The sequence below is a fragment of the Pelodiscus sinensis genome, chromosome 4 (assembly GCF_052426305.1).
Source record: "Pelodiscus sinensis isolate ZL-2025 chromosome 4, ASM5242630v1, whole genome shotgun sequence".
In the NCBI taxonomy this organism is placed as follows: Eukaryota; Metazoa; Chordata; order Testudines; family Trionychidae; genus Pelodiscus; species Pelodiscus sinensis.
Window position 1 is genome coordinate 89970911 of NC_143055.1, and position 15065 is coordinate 89985975.

General features: G+C 37.0%; 1 long non-coding RNA gene across 2 annotated transcripts in view; it reads right to left on the reverse strand.

Moving 5' to 3' along the window:
• Window positions 1-426: 426 nt before the first annotated feature.
• The window catches only part of LOC106732103 (uncharacterized), a 39572-nt gene continuing 24933 nt past the window's right edge, over window positions 427-15065 (reverse strand). The window contains exons 2-4 of one of the 2 annotated variants that reach the window (XR_012904137.2): window positions 6754-6879; window positions 1652-1715; window positions 427-1293 (exon numbers count right to left, since the gene is read on the reverse strand). This is a non-coding gene — a long non-coding RNA (uncharacterized LOC106732103). The remainder of the gene's footprint in view (window positions 1294-1651; window positions 1716-6753; window positions 6880-15065) is intronic. The other variant, XR_012904136.2, reaches the window with a different exon arrangement.

Sequence of the window (15065 nt, forward strand, 5' to 3'; positions counted from 1 at the left end):
CTCTTGAACACCAATTCCGAGTATATCAATTCTATAAAGTACATACTCTTATTCGCTATACTATCATTTCCTATTTTAAACAGGTGCAAATGGCACTTTCATTGAAATTAAATCATTCACTGTTCACTTGAAGTACTGTGTTTACAAACACTGTGTCTAGCACTAAACCCCTTGTCACTGCAAATTTCAGAGACATAACATTTATGTGCTTTAGTCCATTAAGTTGCAGCCCTTGTTTAGAGGTGGTGTCAATGGAGAGTACAAAATCGTAATGCAAGGAAACACAACCATATTTGTAATTAAATATATCAGTTATAAGCAGACCAAGACGACAAACACTTGTCACTTGATACAATTTTTCTATATATTTAAGCAAAGAAAAAATATAGATAGCACATGCCTGAGATTTATCTTCTATTCTAAACAGATATTTGGCAAAGCCTTTGCTTGCCATTACTTAACTAGCCTGTTTACTGTAGATTTAATTTGTTAACTCTCCAAAATGAGAGTGGTTTATATTCATGAAAATGAAATTAGTATTTTCTTTCTGCTCTTTGAGGAGGAAAGATCCTTTTGTCTTCCAGAGCACATCCCCTCATGTAATCTAGAAAGCATAACATGATCTGAGGTTACTCGTAAATTAATAGTTGTGGAACAATATTCAAATTAATTCCTGTTTTATGAAAAAAATATTTGCATTCCTCTTTAACTTCATAATTATTTTATCATATAAACCAATTACTCTGGACAATTTATGTTATATAAAAGCACCATTTTTCTTCATGTGCTACTTTATCAGGTATTGCTAACGGAAGAAAGAAAGCTTTAATTTTTTTTTAAATGAAGCAACTGAGTTCATTTAAGTTGCATTTATATCGAACATTATAGCATTCATTTTCACACTTAGTTTATTCATTTTATTTGACTAAGTTTCAGATTTGAAGACTCATTGAGCACATTACAGATAATTTTTATTTTATTGCTTCCCTCTCCCTCCTTCTTCAGCTATTTGCTCTTTAATGCATATTTACATGTATGGTCCATGTGGAGAAGACTTACTCCTTACACACATGAAAAAAATCACCCATGTGCTTGTACGGATTAAGAAAAAATGCAAAATCACTTTAGGTAGGATACGCTCAGCAATCAACTCTTCTTAACATGTTGTAAATAAATAAGAAACAAATGGTTAGTAGATCAACTGGCAAGATAGTCAATTTTTTCACGTCAGGAGTTTTGCAGTATGTTCAGTTTTTTCTTTGGTCATAAGTAAGAAATACTGATTCAGAGTATCTAAGAAAAAATCAGATATATAGCATTTGAATAATAGGCATCCCTGAAAATCAGAATTGAAACGTAAGGACAGATCTATACTAGAAAGCTTTAACTGTGGGCCAAATCCTGTTATTTATTTTATAGAAAGTCAATACCTAGGGAAAAGGCATGAAGAAAGTTTCACATGCTCTTTTGCCACAAAGCAAAATACCAGAATGATTTGAAAGCAGTGATAGGAGGTTGCTTCCTTTTCAGTCCCAAAGGTAAGTGTTTTGTTGAGCTGGTAGAATAACACCCATGTGCACTCCCATGTATTGCAATCATACCAAATACAGCAGTGCATACTACTCTGTTAGAGCAGTAGTACAACACTTACCAGAGCAAGTGCCATTGCCAGTCTGAAAAAAATCCTTCTCTATGTTTGCAAGTTAGTACAGGACCTATGATATACAAATGATCAGCAATTGTTCCATGAAAATAGTTGATCAAATGAAAAGCTGTCTTCAACATATTTTCTTTAAGATTTTGAGGTTTTTTTGTAGAGAAAATAAATGAATTCCCAAAATATATAAATTAACATTACTGGAAAGCTGAAGCATCCATTTTGGAGTGCTCAGTTTTCTAAAATCCTTTCCTAATATTTTAAAAAACCTATCTCAGGTGCAAATTTCAATTTTGATGAAGGCCATTTTTCTTCAAATTGTATTGAATGAAAAAATTCCATCAGCTTCAGACAAGACCAGTTTCCTACCCTCATAAAAATGGTAAAATACAGTTCTTGTCACATATGTGAGTTATTTTTGCGTTCCGCCTTTTACATAGGTACAAAATTCTATGCCTCCAATATCCTATCCACCCCCTGCAAAAATGAGATCCCAGAATTAAGCATGGCAATTTTACTATTGCTCACAGCACAAAAACAAGCCCTGAACATCCATACATTTCAATTGACATCAACTGAGTACGCAATGCAAAAGATGATGGCAGGAAAATGGCTATGATATATTCTACTAAAATTTGTCAGCATTGCAAACAAAGTTAAACTGCAGCACTAACATAATTGAATTAAGTATTAATATTTTTGTTCTCTCATGCTTTTCTTAAAATGAGAAAAGTTTGAGCTATAGGAGAAAGCACACTTCAGTTATTATTGGATGAAAACCAAGTTTGTCAGCTTAACTCTTAAAGCTTTGATGAAAACATCATGGGGCGAGGCAGAATGGAATAAGCCAAAAAATAACCTTACCTAAAATTGCAGAAGAAACAAATTTTCCTTTTTAAGGTTATTCAATTATGGGCTAATTACAGTAAATTCCAGATGATGGGGCAGAAAGAATGGCAAGAATGAGGCACAGGAACAGCTAACAAAAAAGAATAATGGAAACCTTAAGAAAAGGTAATCTAGCACTCAAATTACAGAAACGTAATGAATATTTTCCATTCAATAATGAAACTATTGTATATTTTCTATATTAAAGAACTGAAGGTAATGGAATTTTTCTTCATTAAAAAAAGACTCAAATCTCTCCTTGCTAGGGTGACTATTTCCCAAAGGAAAAATGGGACCTCCCCAGCCACTTGCCTAAAGGCACCCTGCACCATTGGGCCTCTGCCACTCACCTTAGCATCCCCCTTCTCCAAGGGCAGATGTTGCTGGTCACTGGAACTGTGCTTGGCCCCCACATGTTAAAATGCTGCCCACTCCAAATCCTGCCAGCCCTGTGAGGCATCTCCCCTCTCAGCTGTGTTTCTCCTCATTATTCCCTACTTTATTGACAAACGTGGATATTTGGCCCATTTACTCTTGCCAACCTCTCAAGCTGGCGAAAGTAAATGGGACAAAAGCCCACTTTTGTGCAAAAGATGTCAGGACAACTGGAACAGAGTTTAAAAATGAACTTGCCTGGCCCAATGGGGATATAGGGTCACCCTAATTTTTGCAGCCATTGAACAGAACTTTTAGTAGACTGAACTAATGAAGTGCCCAAACCTGACTGACTTGCAATAATTGTAATAGTAGTTGGAGGCTTAACTCCTTCAATCACTTTAAAATCCCACCTTCACATAAAAATCAGTACTGCAAATATATGTATTCCATGTAGATGTGTGGCTGCTACAAAAATGTACAATACAAATGAAAAAACCTTAGAGCTTTTATTGTCTTAACAATTAAAGCATGAGAAAAGATGGATCAAGTGTGATAAAATTGTTCAAAATAGATTACTAATAAATCTTGTATAACAGTAAGTGTACTAAAAGTAATCCATATCTTCAGATTCATCTATCTGACTCTCACTATTTTAGAAGGTTCTTTTATTCCAAGTAATGTCAATGGAAAAAATCAGGTTCAGTTTAAGCAAAAAGATCCCTATCAATTTTCACCATGAAGAAAATTAACTTATACAGAATGAACCTCCCTGGTCCTGCATCCAGGAGACTGGAGTGGTCCTGAATAAGGGAATTTGACAGACCAGGGGAGCTCAGGCATCCAGGCTCTCCTCGTGGTGGCTGTTCCAGGAGAATCCAGAGATCTGATCTCTTCTGGCCCACGTCCCTGGCTCTGCTGCCCACATCCTGTTCCCATGGCTCTACTCTCTGCCCCGAGACCCATGCAGGGTGGCAGCTGCTGATGAAGTACCCCGGCCTGCACACGACAGCAGCTGCTCCTGGGACTCCCTGCCCCCAGGTCTCTGGGCCTGCAGGCTGCCACTGACCAGACAGGCTCCACTCCCGGCCACTCTCAACCTCTGTTGGCTGTGGCTCTCTGGTCTAGAAACATCTGTGGTGTTGCCACACCATGGATATTGCTGGACCAGAGAATCCCAGACTACAGAGGTTAAACCTGTATTAATGTTACAGTTCAAACAATTTACAGATCAAATTTTCCAACAGCACTTGTAGAACTGAACTCACAATTTTGAACAAAATGGCATGTATTCATTTTTGAGGCTATGTTGAAGTTTCCATTCAAATATAGAATTAAGATTATAATTTCTCCAACCAGAGAATTTTTTTTAACTGAACAGGTATTTGTTTCTATTAAATAAAATATAAGAAGACATGGGAGAAGAGCCATTAGTCTCAGTTGGAGGTCTAGTCACAACCAAAATGAACAAGAACAGGAGCCCACTCTAAGTTTAGAGCACATCTATTGCAGCATCCATTATTTACTTACATTAACATCTCAAACTCTTTTCAAAACAATCCTTAGGCCTATACTCATTTTGAATATGGAAAATGGCCCATTAAGTCTTGACACATATTAAGTATGCCTGCTAATTCCTTCTCTTCTCTTCCCAATATAGAAGACTGGAAGAGTTTGTCCCATATATGACCGATTCCAATTCTGTACCCAGGAAAATAGTATAATGCAGCTGAGGGCTTGAAATTTGCCACTTCCTTTTTCCCTTTTTGCTAATTGTTGTCCTCTTTGTAATGTTAATACTGGGATTAAGTCAGGAGGATTGTTCTGGGACTGCCCCTTATAAGGAGAGTTTTGGAATGCAAATGGAATAGGAACAACATACTAGTGTTTTTATCTCAACCAAATCTTTGAGGACTTCTTGATTAAACTAATACTGTCCAGCTGGTTGTCATTAAGATCCTCCGCTAGGGCATTCTGATAGTGTTTAAAAACAATTAAGATTAATTTGCATCTACACAGTGTACTAAAATTAAGAAAAATGCTTCCAAATTAAAAGGGCAAGTAAACAGCTTATTGCATTCAAAACATTAGTTTGGAAGAATTTCAAGACAGAGATAAAATTGAGCTCTGATATCCAGATATAGAACCCCACAGCATGGAAAGGGGAGAACAGAAAGTTGTGATGATTTCATATCTAAGGGTACGTCTACACAGCAACATTAGTCGACATCTACACAGAAAGAAGTTATTTTGAAATAATGCTGAAATACTGTCAAGCTGGAGGCCTTCTTACTCCAACGCCTGTAATCCAGAGGAAGAGTGCTCTATTTTGAAATAAGTGCTGTGTAGACGCTGCCAATTTGCAAATAACTCAAAAACAAGCTACGCAAATTGAGCCATGTCCTGATGTGTAGATGCACCCTAAGAGATTATATATAACGTAGAGTGAACATTAGAATTAAATAGAAATGTCACTACAATATAATTTTCTGACAATGATTCTAACCATTGAAAAAATATACTGGTCACAATATAGAATATAGGTTAATATTTTCAAGTAATATTTTAAATTATTTCCCAGTTCATTTTCAGAAACATTTTTAATGCTTTTACTCCCATACTGTTTTGAAAAATTTGGTCTAAGCTTTGATTTAGCTCCATTTCTACAATTCAATAATGGTAATACACCCAAAGAATAAATAAGTCAAACAAAAAAAGAGGGCGTAAGAATATTTCGCCATTACTTCAAATAAGCTTATAGACCAGGTTTATAAACATAGTATTGGTACATTTCTTTACAAAAGGAACCTGTCCATTGACATTCTGTATATTCATTCTGAAGAGATCTCTGAGCCTTTTCCAGACTCTCTATCCTATACCGTCCATGAAACTAGGAAGGTCTCCACAGGTCAGACTGAGAATAATTTCTGTTTGTAACATGAAGGAGTAGGCAGCACACAGATAATACTGTTTAGGTTTTAATTTCACTAATGAAGACTGGAAACGTACCATTAGGGAAGCATAAGCAATAGAGAGAGTGCTTAGCTATATTTGCAATTAGGACTAAAGTGAAGACACGAAAGGGACAAATAGAGACACAGAATTTAAGCCTGGCAAGTTTTAAAAGAATTGAGGAAGTCCTGGCTGAAGTTAAATAAGCTAACAAATTGCAAAGAAAGTACCCAAAAGGGAAACAGAAATTAGAGGTTGTTACCTCTAGAAAGACAACAGATACCACATATCAATCAAATATGCCAACCTTACCCACACCTTTGGTTTTGCTATCAAAATACAAAATTGTATCTTCCACAGCTGTGTAGACACTGAGACAATATTGATTGATTTTATAATATGATTAAAAAAAGAGAATCTTTTCAATCTTACGGCTAATTGGTAGTTTATGTCATAGGACTTGCTGATCTTGGTCTAGTGCTTAACAAACTATAGTTCACACTATTAAAATATTTAAAACTGTTACAAAAAATGGACAATTTGATTGGATTCCATTGATATTACCAAAATGGATTCAGTATAAAACTCCATTCAGCCTCTAACACCATGATGTTTATCTTGGGGCTTGCTTATATGACTTCCTACCCACAACACTATCTGGTCATTCAGGCAAACATCACGATTGTTTGCTTTTGGCAGGGAGGCTTGTGTGTCTGCATGTAGATGAGACGTGTGCAGAGGTAACTTGTATGAAATATGGAGCCTGATTTTTTTTAGCTTTTATGCCAAAGAGAATCCCTCTAAACAAACAATATGTACAGGGAAAGTGTTTTCAATGATGCCACAAATAGACAATTAAATGAAACCCACTTGAGACTTACCCCTTAAAACTGGCTGCATGCTGCGGTTGAGCTCTGTGGTAGGTATGACACCACCACCTCAGTATATGCTGCAACATCATGTGGAATGAGAACTGGCAAACCATCACTTTCGAGCACCTTCAAAAACTAAAATAAAAGTAAGACGTCAATTTTAACACCTCTCATCCTTGATATTAGAATCATTCGGTAGATTTAATAAATTCCAAAGATGGTTTATTTTTCTTAGGTTGATACTCAGGTTGCTCTAAAATTTTTAAGAAACACTTTTTTTGCATCTCATTATCCTGCCAAAAATCTGTTAGTATTCTTTCATCTTTAAAAAGCCCTACAAGCATACACAAAACCTGGCAAATATCTCTCTCTCTCTACTTTAGAATAGAAAATAAAGAAGCACACCATGAAATCTGTTTAAATATTTGATGGTTGTTGCTTGTCTTTGCTGAGTCATTTGATTAACAGTTACCCTTTGATTATTTGATTGCTCCAGTCTTGATGTTCATAGAGGAGGTATCACTTTCACAGGATGAGACAAGAAGCAGCGAAGCAGAGAGAGAAAGCTGAATTGGTTCTCACATGGCTAACTCTGCTCTGCTTCTCATTGCATGTGAAACGTTCCATGGTGAGTGAAAGTTGCAGAATGCACATATCCATATTCCACTTCCAACAAGTATATTGACAGTCTCAGTACCAGAGATACTCTGATCAGCCAACAGGAAAAGAGAGGTAAGCATTAACCCACCTGCTGTTCATCTGCACAGACTGAGTTGAAGAAACACAAATTTTTCTGTAAAATTAAAGTGACACTTAGCAAGTATTTTTTGATCCATACTAAAGAGAGTTGTTTAAAGGTGATGAACTGAGATTTGATATAAATGATTGTTATAATTTCAGTAAAATGTGGATATATTTACATATTTCCTTTTTCAGCTTACAAAGATGTTAGAACTCTGCTAAATTTCTGTAATTTTGAGCCTGCACTGTAATAGTTTCCACATTCAGAATTTCACTTTGAAGCCCTCATTCTGCAAGCTCTGAACACATGAAAAATCCCTTGATATATGTGGAAATCCCATCTTGGTAGTATTTGCATGATCATGCCCCGAGTTTCCCTTCTGCCAGATTCTCAAAAGGAAAATGAAGTTAAATCTACAAACATTTTTTCTTTAAAATGCTCCAAAAGTGCTAAAATCAAGATCACGTCCCCATAGTCCTAGGGGCTGTCATTAACCCAAACCATGTTTGGGTCCTGACCTAAAGAGCTTACAACATAATACAAAATGCAACTAGAGAATAAAGAAAATAGTGGGGATGGAGGATGGGAAAAGGACTGTAAAGAATATGCATAGGATAGAGTAAAAGTTGGGATCACTGACAATAATTTAAGGTAGTGTTTCTCAAACTGTGCTCCACAGAGCCTCAGGGCTCCACGAGACATCTCCAGGGGCTCCGCGAGGTTGACAAACTGGAAACATCGATAGGTGCAACACATACGATCAGTCGACCACTGGGGCTCTGCATAAATTTTTACTCATGTAAAGGGCTCCGGAGTCCAAAAAGTTTGAGAACCGCTGCTTTAAGGCATCTCAGGAAGCAATAATTTGCAATGTATCTAGAATAAGCTCACCCAGAAAATAGGAAATTATCAAATTATTTTTCCTCTGTATAAGCTGTTTTGTACATCTCTCTCTCTAATAGAAACTTGAGCACTGAAGCAGCAACCTCATCTTCCTCCAAAATGGTTTTGCACAGTCTAGTAAGAGAACTAATTTTCCAGGATAGTGAAGTAATAATGTACGTTTCCCTACATTTTTATAATCAAATGTGACAAAGTCCACTGTCTTTACTGGAAACTTTACTTATCATCCTTTGCCAGCTTCCTGGAGAGGAGCCTCTCTCTACAAAAAGACATTGTCTGACACTTGAAAAAAAATCACTCAACCATCACTCCTTTCTGATGATGATTCTCTTTTCTGACTTCACATCCTAAGATCACTGACAGTATAAAGTGAATTTCTTGGGTCCAGAGAACTTCATAGTTCATAGATCACTCATCTAAATTATTAGATGGTGTTTACTATCTTTTTTTGGCAGATGTGAGTGAGAGGAAACAGCTACATAGGGAAGAAACATAAGGAAATCCTCCATTCCTTAAGAAATCACAGCTATGTAGTTTAGAATAATATAACATAGGTATATAAAATGAGTGATACAGAGACAGAAATGCAGACATCCAATAACACAAAAAGGACACAATGGAATAAAAAAACAACACTTGCAGAACTAACTAGCAGTCAAAAACCCTTCTAAGAGAATGAGCTTAGTATGAGTAAAATAGCTAAAACTGCCTAAGAACTTAAGTTGGGTGGCAGCAGATTGCTAATGCCAGTGACATTCTTAAAAAAAAAAAGTTCTCAAACAATCTAATCACTCTTTCCACTCTCTCTCTCTCACACACACACACACAGACACCACATACTCAGACATATTCTAGGCTTCAGAGTGATGTGTACTGAGTGTATTGATGTGTGTATAGCAGACATTGTGCTGGAATAGTTGTTAATTTGTGTGGGAGCTGTGGCAGTTGAGTCAAGTTGTCTATCATCTGTAGTCTCCCCATACAGGTCCTTACATGGGTATATATTAATAAAGGAAAAGTAGTGATTAAGTTAACACTGGTATAACCATAATCTAGGAAACTTGGCATGGCACAGCTACATACCTTATTGCAGCTATCCACAGCACCTGTGTGTAAAGACAAAATGATTGAGAGCTACAAAAGCAGATGGAAACATCACAAAATCTGATGAATCAATCTGGTTATGTTTTCAATAAAAAAAGCTCTTAGCCATGCTAGTAGCTACTTCTTATAGCTTAATATTATTGCAGAAAGACATTCTAGGCTTCAGTATGACACACGATTCCAGAATAGTCATCCGGAGAAAAAGGCTGTGGTTTTATTTTTTTCTTATGAAAACAAAATATTACTAAAGCAAGTTAATTAACATGAATTTTAATACTTGCTGTTACAGTAAGCATGACAAATTGATACTATCAGCCATACAAAACAACTGCACATCTGTGCCTAAAAGGGGCATTGCACACTTCTGAAGCTTTTTTGAAGAGTAAGGGAAGCCAAAGGAAGAGAGACATCCCACAGTTGTGCCCTGCTCACCAGGCTATTGGTTATGCTGGGGTGAGATGCCGTCTTAATGAAAATTAGGCCTCTAGAAAATTTTCATTTTGCATTGGAATGAAACTAATTTAGAAACCTCAGGCTTTTTGTTCCACAGAATTTATTTTTGACCAGACCTACTATTCATATCTGATCTAGTACAGCTGAACTATAATTTATTATAATCAGAGAATACACTATGGAGCCAAGGTATGGAGTAGATTAGAAATGCTACTGTAGTGCCAGAGGTATGGTCAGACAGAGTTAAATTTTAAACTAAAGTATCTTCAAACCCCTTTCTGAAGGCTTAACATTTGTTCTTAGGTGTGTGGGGGGGGGGGGGGGGAGAAGGGGAGAGATAATGCCTAGTACTTTCAGCAGCTACTGACCTCATAAATGCTCTATGAGCATGAATGAAAAGGACCTTTTATAAACAAAAACAATTGTATATTTTAGAGGATGCCCTCCCCCCCCAGATAAAAGAGAAAAATGCTTAACCAATGACTTACATTTATCCTCCTTTCATCTCTTCTTATGCATAGCAACATGTACCATGAGTTGCTCAGCACTTACTATGTTCAGAAAGAGGAAAAATGAGTCTTGACGTAAAGGAGTCCACAATCAAAGGGACAAATATTTAGCTTTACCCCAAAATTATAGTTTTCAGGTATATTAAATGACTAGTTCCAGCTTTTTTTTGGGGGGGGAGGGAGGTAGTTTGCTGACATATAGACAGCTATAATATTTGAGAAGGGCCTTAACTTGCCCATTTTTTCATATGTGCTCATATGCTTTGACACCAATTGTAACAATGAGCCATATCCTCAGTGTAAACTAAAAGCAGCTTCCTTGAAATCAATGGAGCTATGCTTTGTGTTGACAGTGTAGCCTAAAATTCTGTCTTATAGAACATGCTGTTGATTCGGATCCATGTTTTCTTCCTCCCTCCCTTCACTAATCAGAAGATTCTTTATAGCCTTTCCAAAGGGCAGGTACCATAATTTGGATGGGAATCAGATGATTATTGTTACTCATACTGCCTAATGCACGTTCTATGTCAGTTTTAATTGTCTGTACAGTAGAGGAAGAAGGGGGAGATATCCAGTTGCAACCATCAACAGTTTTCAGCAGCATGTTGTTCCTGTCCTGTTCTGGAGCCAATTCTGACACTCCTGCTGCCATTCAGTAGGAATTCTTCTGATGGACACTGGAGTACCCAGTAATAACTTATATTGGTCAAGTCCACATATTAAGCCAGAGACCTTGTGAGACTGGATCCCAAAACAGTTTTGTAACTATGTAATTGCTCTTTTATAGTTAGTCTTGTTATTGTTATATCTGCACACACATGGTAGAGCTATTCTTGCAATTTATCACTAATCTTATGATTAAAGTAACTTTTCATGACCCATTAGCTAATACTTGCAGCTTCTAACAACTCCCCAGTCATTTGTACATAATACAACTTGATTTAAGTTCTGACAAAAAGGAATTTATTTTTAATTTTGGAGAGAGAAGAACTTCTTAATTGCTGAACTGTATATTCCCTATTGAAAAAGTGTCACAGCACATCTATGGTTTATTTCTCTTTTATAGAGGGATTAATGGGAGGAAAAGGTTGTACAGGTTGGACCTCCTGTGTTTGGCACCCTCAGGACCTGACCAGTCCCTGATGAGGGATTTTGGCAGACCAGGTGAGGACATTTCTTATCCCCCATCACTAGCCCCATCCTGCGCTGTCCCAACTGTTAACCTCTCAGCTGTCTTCCACTTCTCGCTGGCCCTGCTGATCTACCTGTAAGCCCTGCTACCTCTGTGCACCAGGCTCCTGCATTTGTGCACAGCCCAGCTGCCTCTGCTTGCCGGGCTCCTACTGCTTTGCCAGGAACCCCCTGCCTTTGCGCACTGGGCTCTCAGTGCCACACTGTGCTGCCTCACTGCTTCTGTGTGCCAGCTTCCCACTGCAGGGCCTGGCTCCTGCTGCCACTCTGAAGCCTCTGCACTGGGCTCCAGCTGCCACATATGGAGCTCCTGCTGCCCTGCCAGGAAGCCCTGCTACCATGACTGCGAGCCCTGTAAGCTAGTACTAGCCCTCCACTGGGACACTATGGTCCTGGAACACCCATAACCCTGCTGGACCATGGATGTTGCCAGACCAGAGAGTCCCAGTTAAGAAAGTGTCAGCCTGTAATAAAAAGATACTTGAGCAAGAATGTAATTTTTTGGGAGTGGGGGAGATGTCCTCCCACAAATAATGAATATTTTGATTTTTTCCATTGTAAATTGGGACAATTTTTCAAAAAATGTGATTTTATTTATAGAAGAGGTTCCTGGCCCTCTTTTTTTACAAAAAACATAGTAGATCAAATGAATGAAGAAAAATACAATTATGTTGGCACTTTGGATAGGGTTTCTTGAAAAGACATAGCTTGATTCTGCATACAAAGCAGAATATTCAACTGTGCAGAGAAATATGACATAGGCCACTGCAGACAAATCTCCATTAATCTTAATTAAACCTTGTGTGTTTTGTTTGCCAAAGATGATAAAAAAGAGTTTCAGACATCTCTTTACTCTAATTTTCACTTACAGCTTTTGTATGCCAAGATATAGGAATAAATTTATTGTAGTCCAGATAATCCTATCCTAACTCATAATTTTTTAACTTCTTTATCTTGTGTATGCCATTCTTCATCTTCATTCTCAAGAGGTTAATCTCTCTCCCTTCGCCCCTGCAACATCTACCTTCTGCCATTACTGCAAAAGCTAGGCCTCCAAACTTTAACGTCTCTCTCCTTGGGGACAATTTTCATAAGTTCTAATTGTCATTCATTTGGGCTCTCATTTTCTCCCTTCTCCAACTAACTTTTTTGAACAGTATTATTCAATCATTCAGTTGCTGAGATCCCATCATATCTCTGACTGCTTACACTAATCTTTGATACAGCCATATCGACTTTGCTGAACCACATCGACTTTACTGTAATGAACATAAGCTCTCACTTGAATCTTTCACTTCGCCTCGGAGCAGATTTCAATCAGTTTTCATCCACTCATCTCAGTCTACCTTTTCAAAGTTTAATTTGAGCTCTAACATTGTCTCAAAACCATTTCTAAGCATATTGCTGAAAGGGAATACGACGCAAATCTGCTGGAATTAGGGAAAGGTAAAATGCTTTAGGAGTGAAAGATTAATTCTGCTTTAGTTGTACATGTCTCTGTAGGAAATACATAAGGATATCCCATCACAGTCTGAGTTAAATTCTTTTCTGATGTTGCAAGGTTTCTCGTTTGTTTTTTTACTCCCACCTGACAAAATGAGAAAAGATTGCTGGAGCATGGAAGTACATTTATTGCTTAAGATAATGAAATTTTAATGGAATGCTGTACTGGCAAAAGATTCAAAGATCATATAGCTGATGATTTCAAAGTTATAGTTCTCTTGCTGACAGCAAATATCATCCATGCACATAACTGACTAGCAAGATAAGAAAAATAAAGTTACTTTGGGTTTTCAGATTTCATCTTCTTTATTGGTTTGCTTTAATTTCTTGCACTGGTAAGTCCCAGTCCTCCAGGGCAGAACAAAGAGGTACAACCAACACACAAACCGATCTCAATGCCACACTGAGACTTTGGCTCTAAAATTAAGGCTTTATCTTGAAATGCATCTACATACAAAAGTTCCCTTATATATGCAGATGTTTGTCTTGGCATGCTCTTTTATAGGCCTGATCTCTGTAACCACTGTATGATTTCAATTCTTATTGAATGCAAAGTAAAACTTAGAGGACATTCCCATAGAATTTAACAGCGGAAAAATAATCAACTTGGGTGCTTTGAAAGTATAAAAAACAAATGGGATTAATTGATAATTCATACTTCCTAGGCATTTTTAATTAATTCTAGGATATATTGTATCTGGTATAGATTTGTTGTGTTAAATTGTTCAGGAGTTTTGATGAGGGGTCAGTTGAAATCCTTTGGAATTAGAGTGGCTATAGGTCCAGTGCCTAAAGAATGTACTCCAGGATGGTGTGTGCAGGAGTTGATTGGTTTACAGGTGTATAAACCAATGGATGCCTTGTTGCAAGATATCTTGTATCACTAGTTAAATCCAAGTATCTACTTACAGTTCAATTCCTTTATTATGGATAGCTTCAATATAGATCATAGATACTAATATAAATCTGAAGCTTCCCACCCTGCTCTTTTTTTCCTTCCCCCCTCTTCTTTCTCCCCTATTTATTTTGGGTCTGCACATCCTAAACTCAAAACTCTGGTCATCTGAAGAAGTGGGCTATGCCTACAAAAGCTCATATCATCATCTAATTGTTTTGTTAGTCTATAAAGTACTACCAGACCATTGGTTGTAATATAAATCATATTTTGGGTTTCTTGGTAGTCAAAACGTTGGAAAAAAGTAGGCTCAATGTGAACTTTTTTTCCCCCATAATTTTGGAAAATTCCAAAGTCAGTAAAAAGTCAAAGTTCTCATTTTGATTTGGGGCATTTTTAACTTCTTAAAATAATAAATAAAAGCATAGGAAATCAAGAGCTTAACTCACAAAGCCAAGAGCAGAGACACCCCTTATGCTTAGTAGCCCAGGGTTTTGAGTGGTTATCCAAGAAATGGAAAATTCTGATTGAAAACTCTGGAACAAGGACTTGAACCTAGATCTTGACCCTTTCAAGTGCACATCTAAATCTAGCTTCAGAGCAATGTTTGAAGAGTGTTCAGGAAGTAAGATAAGGAACAACAAATTGAACCATGATGAGAAAACATAATATTCAATAGTTGTTCATTAAGTGAGCATCATCCATCCAGGGCACAGAATGAGGCAGTGTTATGAAACTGTTTTGGAGTTAGTGCTAAGTGAGAAACCGCTTTCTTGTTCTGGGGGGAAAATTAACACTTAAAATGATTTCACAAGTCAGGAAGACAAAGTAGAAGTTTCAGTATATTTTGTCAATTGAAAATTTGGAAAAATATCTTGTCAACTGAAATAATTCATTCAATAATTTGATAATCATTAGTGAGATAAAAAGGCATTTCAAAAGTATAGGTTAAATCCTAGTGTGGAAAATGAAAAGGAGCATAAACTGTCAAATTAAATGTAAAAATATAATAAGGAAAGCC